Source organism: Montipora foliosa, unplaced genomic scaffold, assembly GCF_036669935.1.
Source record: "Montipora foliosa isolate CH-2021 unplaced genomic scaffold, ASM3666993v2 scaffold_416, whole genome shotgun sequence".
Lineage (NCBI taxonomy): Eukaryota > Metazoa > Cnidaria > Anthozoa > Scleractinia > Acroporidae > Montipora > Montipora foliosa.
In genome coordinates, this window is record NW_027179719.1 from 39,390 (window position 1) to 52,500 (window position 13,111).

The following is a 13,111-nucleotide window of genomic DNA, read 5'->3' on the forward strand; positions in this document are numbered from 1 at the left end:
CCCTCCGTATTTGAACCAGGGGACCTTCAGATCTTCAGTCTGACACTTTCCCAAGTGAGCTATCTCGGCAAGATGACAAGGAGCGGAAATGACGGCCATGTTAAACACACTGGGGCTAAAGAAGAGGCTGTCCGTCCAATGTGTTGGAAAAGAGGAAGCGATTGATAGAGACTTTGTCAGGCTATTTGCGCCTGTGGCGATTTCCTTTGAGATAATTTGAAAGGAAACTTAAATCCTGAAAGATGAGGAATGAGCAAATATTATTGCCGAGACCCGGGATTAATCAGAGCTCATTCGAGCCCTCCGTCTTTGAAGCAGGGACCTTTAGATCTTCAGTCTGACGCTCTCCCAAACTGAGCTATCTCGGCAAAATGACAAGAAGAGGGAATGAGGCATGTTCATCACACTGGGCTAAAGAACAGCTGTCCGTCCAATGCGTTGGAAAAGAGGAAGCAATTGATATAGAGTTTTCTCATGCTATTTGCGCTTGTGACGATTTCCTTTGGGATAATTTTGAAGGAAACTTTAAAAAACTTAGATTCCGAAAGATGAGGAATGAGCAAAATTTATTGCCGAGACTCGGGATTAATCAGAGCTCATTCGAGCCCTCCGTCTTTGAACCAGGGACCTTCAGATCTTCAGTCTGACGCTCTCCCAACTGAGCTATCTTTGGCAAGATGACAAAGAGCGGAAATGAGGGCCATGTTAATCCCACTGGGCTAAAGAAGATTACATCGTGTAATAATCGAGCATTGTCATTGATTGTTCTCCCCCTAATGGAGGCAGTTTAGTCTGAGTGAATGATGAGCGGCAACACCTCATGTAGCCTATTCGCAACCGCTTTAGATAGAGTCTGATAATCGGTCGTAAGAAGAGTGATGGGCCTCCAATTTTTCACTTGAGTACGGTCACCCTTCTTGAATAATAAAGAAATTACTCCTCGCCGTTGTGACACCGAAAGGCGGCCAACCCGAAACGCATGGTTATAGACGTGAACTAATTAATCACCTTACAGGTGCCAAAAATGCTTATAAAAATTGGTGGTAATGCCATCAAGACCAGGCGACTTATCTTTCTGCGTTGCATCAACAGCCCTTTTTAACTCCCCAGTTGTAATATCTCCTTCACAAGAGTCTCGCGCATTCTCTACAAGTTCGGGGTATGCTCTATCTAGGAATTCTCTTTGTACCTTTTCGTCACAAGGCTGCGCCGTGTAAAGCTGTTTAAAAAACGAAAAGGCCTCCCCAAGCAAGTCCCTAGTTTCAGTAACGGTATCCATGTTATCCTTCGTTAAAAAACGTATGTTTTGTGCTGAACGACGGCATTTCTCAAGAGAAAAAAAGAAACGAGTACTCTTTTCACCTTCTTCGACAAACTGCGCTTTTGTTCGTATTTTAATAGCCTCTAACTCCTTAAGTTCGAACTGCCTCAAGCCCTCCTTTGCGAAGAGATATTGCTCTATATCGCTAGTAGTACCATACTTTGCCCTCTCTTGAAGCTTATCCAATCTACTCTGTAAAACAAACCGTGGGAGTCAGGGTGGCTTAGTGGTTATAAGCTATCCGACCTTATCAAGTAATACAAGGAAATCTTGAATGCGCTTCTTGCATAGAGATGTCGAGCTTGACTTTCGTAGTAAGAGGACAGGTAATCTGCAAATATAAATATCGTTATTCTCTTATTTACATTATTATACCGTTTCTTTGACACGAGAATTACAGCGAAACGAAAGCGTAACTTTGTCGCGAATTTTCTATGATAAAAACTTGTTCAGAAATCCAAAAACTACGTTAACAGCACACACCAGGCCTCTTCCTGAGTATCTGGCTAGAAATCATTTCCTCTGGCCGCGCTTCAGCCATTCGATGAGGGCCAGTCTCGCGCTTCTTAAGTTGCCTCGCTCATGCCCAAAAAGAATTCTGGGTAATTCTGCCATTCCATGACAAGGGAAGACTCCCGTTTCTCATTTCACAGTTTTTTTCATAAGTGTCGGGCACCCAGTCCTACCAGCAAAATAACGCATCGATTGAAGGTTTTAGCTTTCAAAACTTGCCCAGATTGTGTCAGTAGGTCCTGGAATTCGTCCACAGAAAGGCCAGAGAGACAACTTCACTCGTGAACCGCCATGTTTACAACAGAGCATTTTAGGCGTCCCAGTCTGCATGAAACCATCTCTCGCCTCTGTCTGAGACAAGACCAGACAAGCACGGTTCTTACGTTTCGTTTATGCCTATAAAATCAACTGAAATGTCAGTTGCTGGTACGAAAAAAAAAAAACTAAAACAAAAAAAAAAAACCAACATGTTAATTTTTTTTGGTAGGCTAGGTATCGAAGAGCCAGAACATTTGCGCATGCACTGACGGAATTTTTGAACAAGAAAGAAAACGCAGTACCTCCAGACACCGGCGCTGGAGCGTCGTACCAAACGAGTCATCCCGGGATTTTGGCCCGTGCGATCGCTTTTGGACGCAGTTGGCCCTTCGCTGCTTTCTGCTACCGACCTTGCCTCCCGATACGGCATTGAGGGAAAGATATGTCGGCCCCTAAACCATATGTGACAAATCCCACGACTACTCACAGCTCCAAACCGTCCTTGTCAATATAGCGTAAGAATAAGATGGCTTATATATTCAAGAGAAAAGTCATTTTATCTGTCATATGGTAAGCACTGGAGTCGCAGATTACAAAGTGTGCGCATGCGCCCTCCTAAAGGTAACATACATACAGTCATAAGCTTTTTCCCAATAACTACAGGAGCTAATATCTTCGAGACATTACATTTACAGCTAAAATACTTAGTATATACGGATACCTACTAAATACATAATATTTAAAGATATATTCATTAAAAAGAAAAGCCGCTGTACAAAATGCGGCCCTGGATTCTCTTTTAAAACCAGTAAACTCATAGGTACGGATAAAATCAGGTAGCGCATTCCGCAACTTAGCTGATACGTAAGAAAAAAGAGAACTAAGACCATAATTGGTTGTTCCAGGTTTATTGAGGAACAGAATGTAATTTCCGCGAAGATCACGCATAAGAAGGGGACGGGAGAGAAAACGTATTTTTTCCATATAAGCAGAAAAACCCTTTTTTCAAAAATAAAAAATAAAAAAAGCAAACAAAACAAAAACTTGTTCAGAAATCCAAAATCTACGTTAACAGCACACACCAGGCCTTGTTAACCCACTTTTGACTTTGACCTTCGCTGTTGAAGTTTCGGGAGGCCTGGTGACGAGGGGAACATATGTCCCCCTGGAGGGAGGGGAGTCCCAGATTGCTCAGTGAGTGTTTGTTTTTAGCAATTTGGGACTCCTCTTCCTCCAGAACTTATTATACTCGTCACCAGGCGTCCAGAGTTCAGTGCCATTTTGAATTGGACACTTCGCGGGTACAACGCTTTCTGACCACCATTTTAGCAGGTTAACTTACAAGGTTTTCGGCTTCTGGTGGCTTCGCGTTGCTACCTGGAGATGCTTGAGTGGATTCATGGTTTAGAGAAATTCATGTTCCACGAGCCTGGCGTGTTCATTTAGCGACTGGATTCGATTTTCACGAAAAAAATCGTGCTTGTTTTGGGTCGATCGGAGTCCCTACGCTGGCTTCCGTCTCCTACCTGGTCACTATACTATGAAGGAAGGTGAACGGGGACCATTTTTCCCGAAACTTCGTGTACGTATTAAAGGCAACAACAACTCACCACATGGTAAGTTTCATCGATTTTTATTTCCATTTTCTTGCAAATTTCCAGACCTAAACTTCCCCTCATATGTTCTCTATATTTACCTATGTGGCACACACAGTGAGCCTGGGTTACCTATGGTCAAACATAACAAATATGGCTTTGGTGAGCTCATTTTTTGGGACTAGATTTTCTCAGAAACAACTAAAAATTCTACCAATGAGCAGTAACAAACGCTTACCTTGAAAGTTTAACTGTGGCTTTGCAGGGTCGTCATCTGCGTGAACCAACAAACAAAGAGAAAAAATATCCGTCAAAACTTAACTACCACTAACACCGAAGAAAAAAAGACAAAATAAAGGAAAACAAACCCTATTTTTGGCTGTCTTACGCCACATATTCGCCATCTTTTCGTCACAAATTTCCACTATGATGGAAACCTCAGACGCCATCTTGAAGCACGAAACAACCAATCGGCGATGGGAAATCTACCCACGTGATATACGTTTCCAATCCATGTCAATATCAAAGATGTATGTAAATCATCATGATACTGGTCACATTGGCATACATGGATGGGTGGACGGACGTATGTACAGACGTTCGATGACGTCATGGATATAAAACCAAAATTTCTCGCATCGATGGGCTAATATTTTCTTAACTATGGTGCTCCGCGCGCGCGGAGCTCCGCTATCAACCAATCTTCAAAACTGAAAGGTCCTCTGGGAAGTCTGAATCAAATCATTCGTTTTCTTGTCTTGCAATGGGATTCTCAGAGACGTATCTATAGTAACTCAAGTTTAGAGGGAATTTGCTCTTTGCTTTTTAAAATTTTTTTAAATTAAATTTTTTTAGTTGACGGTCCAGAGTCCAAAGTCCAGAGTCTAGCTCGGTCCAGCCTGCTTTTATAATATGCCGAAATAGCGAGAACGTCCTTTCGTTGTGATTTGTCACAGAATATAAAAACTAAAGACAGTGGATGGATTGCTGTCTTTTGAGAAAAGTCTAAAAAGAACAGCCCCCAAAAGAAAACAATGACAACGACGATATTTGGGATTTCATGGATCTTGGCACCACCAGAAGTAAAAGAAAACGCCTGCATAAAAGAAACGATCAGCAATCGTTTGCCTACCGATGGGCACAGAGATACCGACTTTTATGCCGACTACACTGTAGAACGTACTACATCTTCGTTATTTTAACGAATATACCCGGGGTGATTTTCCTGCATTGTCGATCTGATGGTTTTTGGTAGTCTGTCTTACAAGGATTTGAAAAACATCTGACTTAAGGACTATTAAAATTTTACTCACACAAAAGGACTTTAATTATACTTTTTGATATCAGGAGTCAGATATTGACTTTATTTAATGAACGTTAGAGAGAGAAGTGTGAACAACAGAGTTCAGTGTTGTTTTAAGCACTCCAGGAGTGAAATGATCTTAGTATTAAATGTTTGCACACAAAAGAAAACTAACAGTGGGGTTTACGATAACGCGCAAAACCTCTAAATCCGAATTAATATTTGAAAAGTTTTCGAACAAAGCACTGTGTGTAATCAAGGGCAAAAAGTAATTACATTGCGCCAAAAGTTATTACCTCAACAAAATAGTCGTTTGTTTTTCTTCTACTTCTTCAGAAGAATTGAATACGGCGCCAGCAATAACGTTACTTCTTTGAATTTTAGCAGCTGCCACATGTTATAAATTACCATTTTTCTGAAGAGCAGGTTGTTTCTCAAGTATAGGAGGTAACAGTTAAAAATAAAGACGCTTGTTAAGCTTTGGGGAAAGTAACTGACCACTGGTAAAACAGTGAAGAAAGTTAAGAATGTCATCGGAACTAAGGGACTCTCCGACATCAGGTGTCTTTATGACCTTGGGGAAATTCTTCGTATGTTCTCTCATCGTCCTAACAATTTTGGGCGATGTCCTCGTTTATACGGCGTTCTACTTAAATAACAACTTACGAACACGAAGCAATGCGTTTTTCCTGAGCCTCGTGACCTCGGATATTTTGTCGGCGTTATTCGTCATGCCCATTGAGGTTGTTCTGTTGTCGAATTACCCTTTCTGGCCTCTTGGAGAAATCCCCTGCAAGATCTGGAGCTCGATGTTTGTCGCCCTCTGCAGTGCGTCCGTTTTGAATTTGTGTGCAGTTGGTGTCGATCGCTTCTGGGCCATTTCGCGTCCTTTACGGTACAACCCCGACATGTCTTCATCTCTTGCTGTTTGCCTGATCTTCCTTTGGTCGTTTGCATTTATCAGCGGAGTTGCCAGTTATTTTATCTGGATAACACCAAACCCGTTGGTGTGCTCGATGTTGTCAACTCCTTTGGAAAGCGCTGTTTGGTTTCTTCTTTTTGATCTCCTTATACCATTCTGCATTTGTCTCTTAATGTACGCAAAGATCTTCCAAATATCTCGCCAACAAGCGCGGAGAGTAACTACCGCTCGAAGGTGGGTGCGTGGTGAACATAAATCTTCCTCCCCGCCAAGAAAGTCAGTAAAAACCTTGAGCCTTCTCGTCGGCTCTTTCGTGGTCTGTTTTTTTACCGTTTCTAGTGTACCATTGTGTCGATGGGGCCTTGGAAGAAAGGTTACCAAATCGCCTATATATCGGAAGCGTTGTCAAATGGCTGACGTTTTCAAACTCCGCAATGAACTGGGCACTTTATGGAATTTTAAACCTGGAGTATAGAAAAGCTCTGATTAGAATTTTCCGTGTGTTGCGGTGTAAATTTTGGGGCCAACGTACGCGCGTCAGCTCGGGAGCAAATTGCATGGAGGTTCAGACGATATCTTAATATTCTCAATAGCAAACGACACAGACGGCAAGCTCTTTTTTTTGAGTGAGGTAGGTGTGAGGTTTTTTTTAGGGGGGCTGGGGTTGGGAGTGGTTTGGAAGTGGGGATTGCAAAATGGTACAATGACTCATAACAAACGCACCGTAAATTTATAAATATTTATTTCTTGAACTCTTGTTTCGGTGGGAAAACAAAGTTACTGATCACGTGCATGAGTGAAAATACTCCATTCTTATTCTTTCACAGAATAACTAATAAATATAGAGCACATGAGAGGCCTTACCCAGTATGGAAATGCAACCATTACTGGGCTTAGTCAAGCCCTCAAAGTAACGAATATGTGAAATATGATCAATAAATACTATCAGTACATCAGTGCCATTCCATGACAAGGGAAGATCCCTTATTCTCCCCGATTCGAATTTCAGAATAACTACGAGAGCTAATATCTTCGAGACATTACATTTACAGCTGAAATACATAACATATACAGATACATACTAAACACATAATATTTAAAGAGATATTAATTAAAAACAAAAGCCGCTGTACAAAATGCGGCCCTGGCTTCTCTTTGAAAACCATTAAACCCAGTGGTACGGATAAAATCAGGTAGTGCATTTCGCAACTTAGTTGACGCGTAAGAAAAAAGAATTAAGACCATAACTGGTTGTTCTACGTTTATTGGGGAACAGAATGTAATTTCCCCGAGATCATGCCTAAGAAGAGGACGGGAGGGAAAACGTATTTTTCTTAGAGGCAGGAAAACTCTCAAAAATAAACCGACTCTTATACAGTAATATGAGGAAGTTTTTGAATGCGCGTATTGAATAGAGATGTAAAGTTACAGCCCCTCACTCGTTTAAAAAGGTCGTCACGTTTGCTCGTCATTTCCAACCCAATGCACTTTAAACATCGTTTTAGCTGCTTAATCGTGTATTGTTCTGGTTCTTTCTCGAGAATAGAGCCAAGAACACGGTCGACGTCGCTGTAAACCGAAAAGATTAAAGCGAATATTATGCCTCATTTCCCTTGTGACTCTTGCAGACTGAACTTTGTCTGAGTCACTTGGAGGTCTATAATTTCATGACGTCATTAGTGCAAAGCGCTATTGCTGGTTTTCACTCACGTGATCAACAGCCATGTTTTTCGACGAAAACAAAAGGAAGCATTTGCATAATAATAGAGTTAAATTCCCGGAGGATTTGGTCGGGGCACCAACATGGCCGCCTTTTCTTTGTTTAGGGCACCAACATGGCGGTCGTGACGTCATGTGAAAACCGAGAATAGATACAAATTTCTCAGAATAACTTTATATAAATGAATATTTTATTATTCACCCCAGGCCGCTCTCGGTGAAAAGTTTGATTATACACAAATGTGCAATACGACGCCAGAGCCACATATGCGTAAATGAAATCGATTTCTACATTGAGTCGAAACAACTGAAAAATGGAACAACAGATGATAACTCGAAGAAAATGGGTTCACGGCAACGGCAAACTCTTCACAGGAAACAACAAGAAAGTAGTTCCAAAACGGGAACTGTTTTAGGTCTTGTCCCAAGCACACAGTCGAATTTCTCACAGTCAACAGCAAACTACGGAAAGTGGTTCATTCAGAAATCAGCCAGAAAGTTGTCAACACATCCATTCCATGAACACAAAATGCCCAACAACCAATGGCAGCTCCAACATTCCTCTCTTTGATAGAGATGGCCTTGATGTAAAACGTCACGCTTGTAACCCAACATGCTTTTAGGAAAATAACTGAGATCGAAAACCATTATGCTAGAGTAGCGACCAAGTTTGGAGAAGTCCAATGACATTTCTTCTACAACATTAAACCTGTGCAGTGCTATTAATCTTACTTTTGATTATTTCAAAGAAATTTCCTTTACATTCTGCTTGTAAACAGGCCATTCTGCAAAATGAGTAATTTCCTTTCAAGATAAATTGTGGTTTATTGATATTGTAACAGTACAAATAATACCATTCTTACGTTTAATGGTAATGTACTTACTTACTGAGAGACAAATGTTTATGAATCTTGTATTATACAAGTTATATTGCCAAAGGAATGAGAATATCACTGTTTTTTCATTACGAAAAGTAGCCCTACTTGTGAATGACACTGAGAAAAGGGTTTAGCTCTGACGAAAGGCTAACACTCGAAATGTCAGCTTTCAAATTTCTTTACAGTGGTCAATTTAGGGCCGATTTACACGGTACGATTTTGTCGCATGCGACAACGGCTTACAACAGGCCCACGACATGATTTACAATTGTTGTGTACGTCAGAAAAAATGTCGTAGCATTTTAAAACATGTTTTAAATCGCTGCGACAATCGTAAGTCATGTCGTAGGCCTGTCGTGAGCTTGTCGCATGCGACAAAATCGTATCGTGTAAATCGGCCCTTACCCAGGGCGTACCTAATCGATATTTTCGATACACGATTGAAATCGATCGTAATCGATACTAATTAATCGATTAATATCGGAAATCGATTTCTGTAATTAGCTATCGAATTTATCGGTGGTCGCGGTGAAAAAAGAAAAACAAGAAAAGTCGCTACCATTGGAGAAAGTAACATCACCTTTATCAACAAAGCAGATTCGAAGGTAAGCTTGAAGGTACGTGTTATGCAGTGTTATGATAAGATCAAATCGCGTGTTTGATTTTCGATTTCCACCGATGCGACAAAAAAATTGTGGTTATCGATTTCAATCGATTAAATTGACTAATCAATCGACAAATATCGAGTATTATCGATTAATCGATTACATTTTCGATGATCGATTTCGATCGATTAGGTACGCCCTGATTTACCATATCAACTCAGCTGATAAGCCCTTTTCTTTATTTCACTTCCCCACTGTACTGACACAGCACCACAGCTTCTTTACACCGCCTTCCAAGTAGCTTGTCTGACTTGCTTGCCATTTTTAAGCCTACCGTATGAGCGATTTTACTAGTTACGTAATACTCAGTATTGAATGCGTGGCCAACGCAGTAAATCAATGAATAAATTCGTCGATTAATAAGGACGTAAATAATCCATAAGCTGATAAACGGTGTCAGCAAAAAACTGTGGCGACAGGTAGCTTATACTCTGTCCCACTTCGGGTTTTATCACGTTTCATGGTCACTTACAGGGACAACGGGAACCTGGATCAAACGGGAACCACAAAAGTTCTTTTAGGGAAGTTTAGGCTATGAAATAGATAGATTCCAGAAGTAAAGGCGATTAATGAAAATGAAAGAAAAGAGACTTAAAATTAAGACGTAATTTTAAAGCAAAATGTTCCGCATCCGCAGGGAAATCGCAACACGATCCTTAACGCTGGGCGTTGCCCAGAGTAACAAACTGACCGGGGCACTTGTTACTGCGAGTTATTAAACAGCCAAATACTTCCAGTATAATACATTTAAAAAAGTTGTAATTAATTACGAAATGGTTAATTCCGTGAAGGGCAGAGCTTTTTAACATTGACCTTTACTCCTTGTCGCACTGCGCGGATCTTCCAGTAGTAGAGAAGTGGGTTTGGAGACGAGTTTAAAAACACCAAAGTTGCTGCAGATTCTCGAACAAAAAATGTCGAAGACAGCCCTATTTGACTCGTCAAAGCCTCCTTGATGCCGAAAGGCAGGCAACAGACAATTAATGTAAACTGAAGCCAGAGTGCCGCGTAAATGGCGTTTATTTACGTGGCTTGATTGGCCATCGACATGAACTTGCAATCTGTATTTGCAGAGTCAGGAAACTTTTTGCGTACGAAAAACTCGAGATTACGAGACACAACAAGACGCCTACATATCGGTACCATACGATTATAACGTAATTCCTTTAAAAACAGGCAAACTGTCCAATTTGGAAAATATAGGACAGTTTGTCTAAGCCAATCAAATCCCAGAAAATACAATAGGTAATAGAAACTGGCCAATCAGCCCAAAGCATAGCGTCAGTGCTGTTGTCTCTGTTTGTAGTACTAGTCGACAATGGCGGAGTTTAAGCACGGAAATTTGCCAATTTTTTGCATTTCTCAGTTTTTTTTTTTTCAGCGATATCACGGCAAATGAGAAATTACCTACGTTGCCAGAAAAAGAGCTTGCCAACCTGAGAGGCAAAGAACAAAACTAAAACACCTCCAAGATTACAAAACTTAGCTGAATGTTTTCACAGTGGTGCAGCGTAACGAAGCGAGAAAGTTGGAACATATCCCTGGTCATCCCTCGTCATGAGCTAGATGATTTTTTTTATGCCCTCATTTTAATTTCTCTGCTACCACAAGTCCTGGGACACAGTGTCCTAAATTAACAATAATAGTAAATTCAAAGCAAATTATAAATTAACGATAATCGTTAATTTAGAGGAGAGATCATGTTGTAACAGGCGTATTTCTACGGAGGAGGCCAATTTTAAACAATAGGCCTATTACTTGTATGAAAAGGAGGAACCACTGCATATCGTACACGAGTTAACAGTGGCACTAGTGGGCCACCCTACATATTTCATGACTAAATTAAGTCGAGTTTGACCAGACAGAAGTCAGATTTGCTTACATTTTTGACGTAGGACAGGTTACATATGATGTCGAGAGGATAGTCACATTGAAAGCGGGTGTAATAAATTAAGGCAGCAATATTTTAGTGTTAGCCAAAAACAGTGTCATTTATTATTTTGTCTTCACCTGAATGTAAGTTCATGGTTCATGGTTCATTTATTTCACACTATTTACATAACATTAACATAGAAAGAAAAGTATAGTCACAACACATGGTTACAAGATAAAATAATTACAGTACAGGTTATAAAATGTGTGTGGTGGTCAAAGTAGGGAAGGCTTTCTAGTTGACCACCACCTACTTTTGAGTAAACGAAGAAATGACACTGAGCTTTACTGGGATATAGAAAAAAAAACATTTGTAGAGCCTAGGACTAATTTACAGAAGAAAATTACATGTAGTCCAGTGGAAATGTACGTAGCGTGATAATACAACCATGTTTGTTTTCTTTTAACAAAAGACCACAATAACTGGTTTGATTTCACTGTCACTCCAGCAAAAGTAAAAAAAAAGATCAAACAAAAAACTTCTTCCAGGCACCTGGACACCCACTTATGAACTGGACCCCTGCAAATTCGACCTCTGGTAAGGTGGACACCCCTCTTACATTATGAAAACTGGAGAGAAGTCCAAAAGGCCTGGATAGTAGAAACAACACAACACTTTTTAAATTTAAAAACATCTTTCGACAGACACTTCTGTCATCTTCACCAACTTAAGATAACAGAAGCGATTCATATTCAATGGGAGAAACCTACACTTAATCATCAACTTTATCATGTTAATTTAAAACTTTCTTTGTAATTGTTTACATTATCATGTTTCTTTTTGTTCTTATAGTTAATTAGCATTTTGGTTCACACTATATATTCAACTCTGTACTTTGTAATTTAAACTGAAGATGACAGAAGTTTCTGTCGAAACATGTTTTTAAATTTAAAGTGTTGGGTTGTTTCTAAAAATATGGAGGGAATTCCCATTGAGCTACAAACTCAGAACAGATGACGCTTTGGTATCAGTCAAAGATATTATTGTCCCCCCCCCCCCCCCAATTTCCCAACACGGCCAAACCCAAGGCATTAACACCCGGGGTAGGGATGGATCAGTAGGTCATTAATTCCCTGAGTTAACAACGAAACAAAAGGCAACTACATGTGGGCCAGCTTAACATTCAGTCAACTAAATTTGATTTCCTTCACCCGCTTTATTATGGTTGTTGCTTTGTTCACATTGCATGTATCTCTCCACTGGTGAACAACATTGTGTAAAGATTTCCCGATAACACCATAAAGTCGATAGTTATTTTTGGTTTGTTTATTGTTTAGTTCAATTAGTATTCTTATTTCCACACAGTTTAACATGGCACAGTTCATAAAGAGTCCAAAAATGACCATGAATGATCACCGCAGCTATATTTAAAATCCATGTACATTGTACTGTATATTTGAAGTCTTACATTCACCGGCACATGTGAAACAAAAAGCTAAAGGGTTCTAAACAATTCTAGGTTGTCCCGGGCAAAGTGTGTAAAAACTCTGTAAAAATGGTTAAATACCATCAAAAAATTTAAAACAAACGTATAAGCTTTGCATTTTTTCTATGTGTAGTTTAGACGAATCTCTTGAAACAATTTTTAGATAATAAAAATTTGCACAGAAAGATTTTGACTAAAAACCATCTATTTGTGAAAATATTTGTGAAGATAGAATCTGTCTGCCAATTATCTCAAATCTCACAGCCCTACGGCAAGACTCCCAATCTCGCGGTGTTGGGGAAATTCTGAAATGAAATATCTTGTTGATAAAGATGAAAAAATCCTGAAAAATGTTTGTACCATAAAAAGACAAACTAACAAAGGGGAGCAAATCTCTATCCACCATTGCATTTAATGGTCTTTAACGTACAGTGCGATTTGAGCTAGCTTGTTTCATGTTTTTTAAAAAACTAGACCTCTATTCCATGATGAGTTTCCTTGTAGTCTTTGCAAGTTCATGTGACGTAATCGATCGCAATTGGATCAAAAAAAAGAAATTTTGAAGCTCACGAAATTTT

At 39.9% G+C, this 13,111-nt stretch overlaps 1 protein-coding gene and 1 pseudogene across 1 annotated transcript in view; one reads left to right on the top strand and one right to left on the bottom strand.

Annotated features, from left to right (window-relative positions):
• The first annotated feature begins 5,311 nt into the window (after positions 1–5,311).
• LOC137988371 (histamine H2 receptor-like) lies at positions 5,312–6,493 on the top strand (annotated as a pseudogene).
• Positions 6,494–12,358: 5,865 nt separating this feature from the next.
• Positions 12,359–13,111, bottom strand: part of LOC137988369 (estradiol 17-beta-dehydrogenase 11-like) — a 14,957-nt gene continuing 14,204 nt past the window's right edge. Inside the window, exon 6 of the mRNA XM_068834396.1 lies at positions 12,359–13,111. This exon is cut by the window's right edge and continues 645 nt beyond it. The gene's annotated coding sequence lies outside the window, so the exon portion shown is untranslated.